This window comes from Marmota monax, unplaced genomic scaffold (genome assembly GCF_021218885.2).
Source record: "Marmota monax isolate L192 unplaced genomic scaffold, Marmota_monax_Labrador192_F-V1.1 WCK01_AAM20220418_F8-fsc00053, whole genome shotgun sequence".
NCBI lineage: Eukaryota > Metazoa > Chordata > Mammalia > Rodentia > Sciuridae > Marmota > Marmota monax.
Genome location: NW_026693153.1, coordinates 9,204,610 through 9,211,925, shown reverse-complemented (window position 1 = coordinate 9,211,925; position 7,316 = coordinate 9,204,610). Strand labels below are relative to the sequence as shown.

Sequence of the window (7,316 nt, the reverse complement as noted above, 5' to 3'; positions counted from 1 at the left end):
TAATTGGGCCAAATTTTTATCCTATTATGCATTAATACTGAATGATAAACTTCTCCACTTTAAACCTCATCCCTGGATTTATCAAAATACACCTGTTAATTTTGAGAGTTGCAGCATTAGGTTATAGATGCTGACTCTTCAATGGAACAAAAGACCCTAGAAGTATGTGGAGCTGTCTGATGGAAATAGCAGGGAATGATAAAGAAGAAATTTCCCTACATGCTATAAAAATGAGAGAAAAATTAGATACTTTCAATTAGAATCTTATATCTCAACAATTCCTATTTCAACAGACAACACAGAGATGACTGAAGACAACCACTCAATGACAACTGAATTTATCATGATGGGATTTACAGATAACCCAAATCTGAAGACCTTTTTGTTTGTGGTAATCTCTGTCATCTATCTGGTCACCATGGTAGGGAATCTAGGGTTGGTGGCCTTGATTTACATGGAGCGCCGTCTTCACACACCAATGTACATCTTCCTGGGCAACCTGGCTCTCATGGATTCCTTCTGTTCCAGTGCCATCACTCCCAAGATGTTACAGAACTTCTTTTCCCAGGGCAGAAGAATTTCCTTCTATGAATGTATCACACAGTTTTATTTTCTCTGTTTTGCTGAATCAACAGACTCCTTTCTTCTGGCAGCAATGGCTTATGACCGCTATGTGGCCATATGCAGACCACTGCAGTACCACACCCTGATGTCAAAGAAACTCTGCATTCAGGTGACCATAAGAGCCTACATACCTGGAATCCTGCATCCCATGATTGAAGTAGGACTTTTATTTAGGTTGCTTTTCTGTGGGTCTCATCAAATCAATCACTATTTTTGTGATATCCTTCCACTATATAGACTCTCCTGTGTTGACCCTTATATCAATGAATTGATGGTACTTATCTTGGCAGGGTCACTTCTAATCTGTACTATTACCATAGTAGTAATCTCTTACCTCTATATCCTTTTCACTATATTTGCAATGAAATCCAAGAGGGAAGGGGCAAAGCTCTATCTACTTGTGCATCCCACTTTCTCTCTGTTTCCATATTCTATGGTTCTCTTCTCTTTGTGTATGCCAGACCAAGTTCATTTAAAGAAGGGGACAAAGATACACCTGTTGCTATTTTTTATACTCTAATAGTTCCTTTATTAAACCCTTTTATTTATACTCTAAGAAACAAGGAAGTAATAAATGCTATAAAAAGGTTTTTAAGCAAAAGTCAATTTTGTAACTTTCTATAACATATAGCATCTCTCCTTAAAAATTTACTGGAACTTGATACCATCTTTTCTAAACCTACAAATACTGAGAAAATGGCACATATTCATACTGAGAATACTAAATTATTAAAATATTGATGATATTTGATGCAAATTAGTTCCAAAGAGATTGTGTTGCACAAATATACTTCAAAATTAAATGTCATAAGATAATTCAAGAGTGAACTAAATAATTATTCATGAGTGTCAGATTGCAATTTTTTACAATTTTCCACAAAATCATCAAATCTAGGAATACTCATCAGCATACGAAAAACTAGCTTCTATTTAATACTGTTGTTATATTTCTCATATCCTAAGCATAATTTTACAATCGAAGGCATTTTCCAAGTTCTAAATACTAACATTTCATTAAACTGTATGGTTGAATTGGGTTTTGATTTTTTCTTTCAAGAGATTATGCTCAACATGTATTCATATAGAATATTTATTCTCTAATAATTAATATTTTCATATTTAGTGTAAATCAATTTTACTTTCCAATTCTCTTTAACAGAGTAACTGTACACTGTGATTTAACAGCCTGTAATTTAAAATGATGCTATTTCAGTACAGAAAAAGGCAACATGAGGAAGGATGGGAGAGCCTGGGAAAGTACAGGGGAATAAAATCTACCAAATTATGCTCTGTCCACATAGGACTATACCACAAAGAATCCCACTTATACATATAATTTTCATGTGCTAATTAGAATAATAATAGTAACAGAAAGGAGATTGATAAAGTAGAAAAATTGGACCTGTTTGAGGAATGAGGAGAGATAAAGGGAAGGCACGAAAGAATAAGAACAATAAAATTATGCTATGTGTCTGTATCAATATGGCATGACAAATCTCACTACTAGGTATGATTATAATGCATGATTAAGAGTGATGCTATTTATAATGAAATTCTTCTCAATTTTTATTTTTTCATGTAGTTTGCTTAAATGTCAATTATAAATGAAAATGCAATTACTGAAAATATCTATTAAATCAATTTTTTTTCTGCTTGACTTTATTACTTGTTTTGTTGGCCACTGAACAAAAATATTCATCAAAGAAATGGACAAAGAAAAAGGAAAAAAAAATTGAAATGTGTTATCTGCTTTTTTATTATTTGGATCTCAGGTGTTTCCAGAAAGATCCTATGTTAGTGCAAGACTATTCAAGAATGAAATCATTTGATTATGAGAGCTCAAAGCTAATTGGTCTTTCATACTTTTAGTGGACTAACACAATAGTAACTGTAGGCAGGTGGAAGGTAAGTCACTGGGGTTACACTCTGGAAGTTTCCTCTTCCCTGAGACTCTTTTCCTATCTCTCTCTGCATCTCAACCACCACCAGCAGAGAAGTGATCCTCAGCTTCACCATTCTACCATGATGTTTCACCTCCCTTGGGTCCCAGGCCAATGAACCCAACTGAGCATTGGTTGAAACTCTGAAACAAGGAGTTCAAAATTAAGTTTTCTTTTTCTAATTAGTTCTTCTTTAGATATTTTGGTCACAGCAAGAAAAAATGAATACAGAAACTGGTGTGAAGAAGTGGAGTCTCTGCTGTGACTAATAACACCATGGGCTTTAGCTTTTCATATTGATTTGTGGCAGAAGATCCAAAAAATTTGAGGATACAACTGGAGAAGACTTAGAACACTGCATATGGAGCTTAATGGGCAATTGTAGTGTGAGATTAGAAGACACAGAATGGAGATATGAATGAGGAAAACCAAAGACTTTGCTCATGAATTTTCGGAGGGCAATGAGAATTCTGTTGGGAATTGGACCAGAGATCATTTGAGTTATATCTTGGCAAAACACTTGTTTACATTTTGTTCATGTCTGGAGATTTTGTGTGAAGGTGAATTTTGTTTGAAGGTTATGCCAAAGTTGCATCAGGATTAAAAGATGCCAAAAAAAATGCCAGTAGGAGAGAACATCTGCTGACCAAGTAAATAAGCAGGTTAACAGAGAGGCCACATGGGCTTCAACCAGCAAAGTCAAAGGGGCAGGGCTGGCCATGCCCTTTGGAGATCATATTTTGCTACCATGTACCCCATATACTAGAAGGTGAGCTATAGAGATTGTTTGCCTGGCTGTGTTTAGATCTTGATTTTTGTCCAATCCCTTCTTTCTTTGCCCCTACACATCCTTTTGGAATATAAATATTTACTCTGTGCATTATGTGTAGGTTATATGAAAGTTGCTTTTGATTTGTTTCATGGGTTCACATCCAAGAGTTTGCTTTGAGTCTCTGGTGAGACTTTTGACTTAGGACAATGCTGGATCTGTTAAGACAGTATCTAGGAGATGCACTAAATGTATTTTGCATTGTGACATGGGCATGATTTTTTGAGGGTCAGAGGAAGAATAGTATTGTTTTGATATGAAGTTTCCCCCAAAATATCCTATGCTAATGCAGAAATGTTTGGAGGTAAAATTATTAGATTATAAGAGCTGTTACATAATTGGTCCAACCTGGTTTGAATGGACTATTTGATAACTGTAGGCACTTGGGTCATGACTAGAGATTGTAGGTCATTGGGGTCCTCTCAGGGAAGGATTCCTCTTCCCTGTGGACCCTTCTCCTTTCTCTGTCTGTCTTGCTTGCCACCCTGAAGCTATGCTCCTCTACCACACCCTTCTGCCATGATGTTCTACCTCATTTGATACCCAGAGTAATGAAGGCGGCCAATTATGGAGTGAACATTTGAAACCAAAAACTCAAAATAAATATTTTCTCCTCTAAGTTTTTCTTATTGCACATCTTCATCACAGTGACAATAATTATGTTACCCTTGGGACAAGATTAAAGTTATCCATTGATTTTAAGGGATTTCCTTGGCATTCACATCAGAATAATTCTGCACAAATTCCTAGCCTGAGGGGCATGGTTCCCAAAATATCAATGAACCCCCCCCCAAAAAAAAACTATATTAAGGATGGATGCAGTCTGAGAAAATGTGTGTCACAACACTAAAAACTGAAGGAATACCATGATTAGAGGTAAAAACAAAGATGTTTGAAAGCCCTGATGCTAACATAATTATTGTCACTGACCCATGAGTAGAGCGACTGTCTTTGTTTTAATAATCTATTCCTCAATGTTTAAAAGTTCAAATTTTTAATATGAATTTCCCCATACTGAAGAATATAATATCTCCAAGTAGTTATAATAAAATATTTATCATTCAATACAGCACAAGAATGCTGTATTATAACATAGTGCATAACATGCTGTATCACATAACATAAACATAAATGTTCATTTCTTGAAAATACTTAATATAGTCATTGCTTTTGTATTTTATATACTTATGTTTTCAGTTTGTCTCTAAATTTTAGACACTATGAAAAAAAATCATGCAACACAATAAGTGGCTTATTCAGATATTCTAAGCATAAACGCATCAGAGTTTTATGATCATATATACAGGTAGTCTGTAAATGACCATGTAAAATAATTCTTGGGTGTATAGTAAAGTTGTTTCTGATTAAGAATAATTATTATACTTTGCAACCAAGAAGAGAAAATGAGATTTCACTTTTATATTCTGATAGAGTGTCTCTTAAATAAAACAGTAACTAACTTTTCCAGAGTACAAAAAATATTTTCAGCTTATTTATCAATAAGCATTGCTTAGATAGATAATGACAAAAATTGTACTTTTGTATATTCATAAATAATTTTCAAAATATTCAAATTTAGGGATATTTTAAAAGTGAAGAAAACCTAAAATATAATGGGAAAATTATTTTATTTATTGATGATAAGCCTCTAGTTACAAAAGTCTGAAAAAACTTCCCTAAAATATGTGAATGAATAGAAAATTGTATATTGAATATAGTGTAGACAAGAATAAGACACAGAGAATGCTAACAAAAAATGTATTTTTAAAATAATACATATTTTGAATAATTGTAGGCTTTTATATAAAATTGTGTATTCAAAGTATGCTAAAGCCAAAGACTTATAGCAAATTCTGGAAGAAAAGAAAGATTATTTTACCATCCCGTGTTACTTCTGCCCTTGAAATATTGGCTCATGTATATCAGGTCTAATCTAATTAATCATTTTTTTTGTAAAATTCTTTTGTATAGGCTCTCCTGTACTGATGCCCCCCCCTCTCTCTTTGTTGTTGTTGTTGCAAATCCAAATATATACCATTTCTACTGTCTTGATCACTTATCTCTGTATTATTTTCACAACTTTCTAAATGAAATCCAAGGAGGGAAGAAGTACAGCACTTTCAACCTGTGCATCCCACTTTTTCTCACTCTTAATATCAACATTTTTCACCTCATGTGTATTAGACCATTTGGAGAAGAAGGTAAAGATACACTAGTGACATTAATTTACAATAGTAATTGCATTTTTAAGCCCTTTTATATACAGTTCAAGAAGTAAGAAGGTAATAAATGTTCTAGAAAAAGTTATGAGAACTTATAATATTCTTAAATGCCAACATCTACAAATTGATTCAATTTATTAAAATGTTTGCATAAACGATGAACATAGAAACATAAATGTCTTGTACATAATATGTGACATTAAATCATTCAGTTACATATTTTAAGATAGGTATTAGAATTAAAAAATTGTTTGGAAAATTTTAATCCAAATTACTTATCAGGGTAAATCAAGGGAAACATAAGGGTAACTGTAATTGCTTTCATTGGTCTTGTGGAATAGTGAGAGAGTTCTGGTGAAAGCCTCAGTGAATTGACCTATCATTCAAACTAAATGTAAAATTATGTAATAATTTTTCTTTTTTAGAAAAACAATCTGGCAGAAACTTGAAGGTTAATGTGGAGGAAGAGAAATGAGAAAGTAATTGTTGTAATCTATTTTTAGTGTAATAAAGTTTTATTTAAATGAGATCCCAAGAATGTGAAAAGAGTGAATTCAGAAGGAATAAACTCACCTATTTTACAGAATAATTAACAATGGATTTTAACACATGGGGAAGAAGAAATTTTGTTCTAATTAGTCACACAGGATAGCAGAATACATTCTGACATATTGTACACAAATGGAGCACAACTTCTCATTCATCTGGCTGTACAAGATGCAAAATCACACCAATCATGCAATCATAAATGTACATATGGTAACAATATCTGACTCATTCTTGTACCCATCCCACCCACACACATCTTCTCCTCTCCTCACTCCCCTCTGCCCTACCAAAGTTCCTCCATTCTTCCCTACTCCCACTATTATGGATCAGCATCTGATATGTGGATGCTGATCCATAATGGTTGTAGATATATATATATATATATAGATATAGATATAGATATATATATCTACAACCATATATCTATATCTATATCTATATCTATATCCTATCTATATATATATCTATCTGTATATATAGAGAGATGCTGATATATATATATATATATATATATATATATATATATATATATATATATGCCTTAGCCTTTGGTTTTTTTGGGGATTGACTTAGTTTGCTTAACATAATATTCTCCAGTTCCATCCATTTACTGGAAAATGCCATAATTTCATTTATCTTTATGGCTGAATAATAGTATATTGTGTGTGTGTATACCACATTTTCTTTATCCATTCATCTGTTGAAGGGCACCTAGGTTGATTCCATAGTTTAGCTATTGTGAATTGAGCTGCTATGAACACTGATGTGACTGTTTCACTGTAGTATGTTGATCTTAAATCTTTGGGGTATAAACCAAGGAGTGGGATAGCAGAGTCAAATGGTGGTTGTAGGGATTCTGACTGTGGAAATATATAGAGAAGCATTCCTCTGGTGAGCAAACTCCCAGCAGATAACAGGCACTCTGTTTCCCACCCTTAGAATACCCTGCAGTTTCTCCTAGGATTTAGTAAAATAACTAAATATGTGTGCAATGTCTAGCTGCTATGGTAATGCCTTGCTTGAGAAGATTCTGTGCTAGTCTTATCAAACTCATCCTTGATCTCAGGCACATAACTACTGGAAATAAAGGAACTTGCTTGCCAGATAGCTACAATGTTTCACAAAACTCTGGTGCTCCCAGATCTGCCCATC

The 7,316-nt window shown here is 33.6% G+C and overlaps 1 pseudogene; it reads left to right on the top strand.

Annotated features, from left to right (window-relative positions):
• Nucleotides 1-304: 304 nt before the first annotated feature.
• On the top strand, nucleotides 305-1,248 carry LOC124100034 (olfactory receptor 5K3-like; annotated as a pseudogene).
• Nucleotides 1,249-7,316: the final 6,068 nt, after the last annotated feature.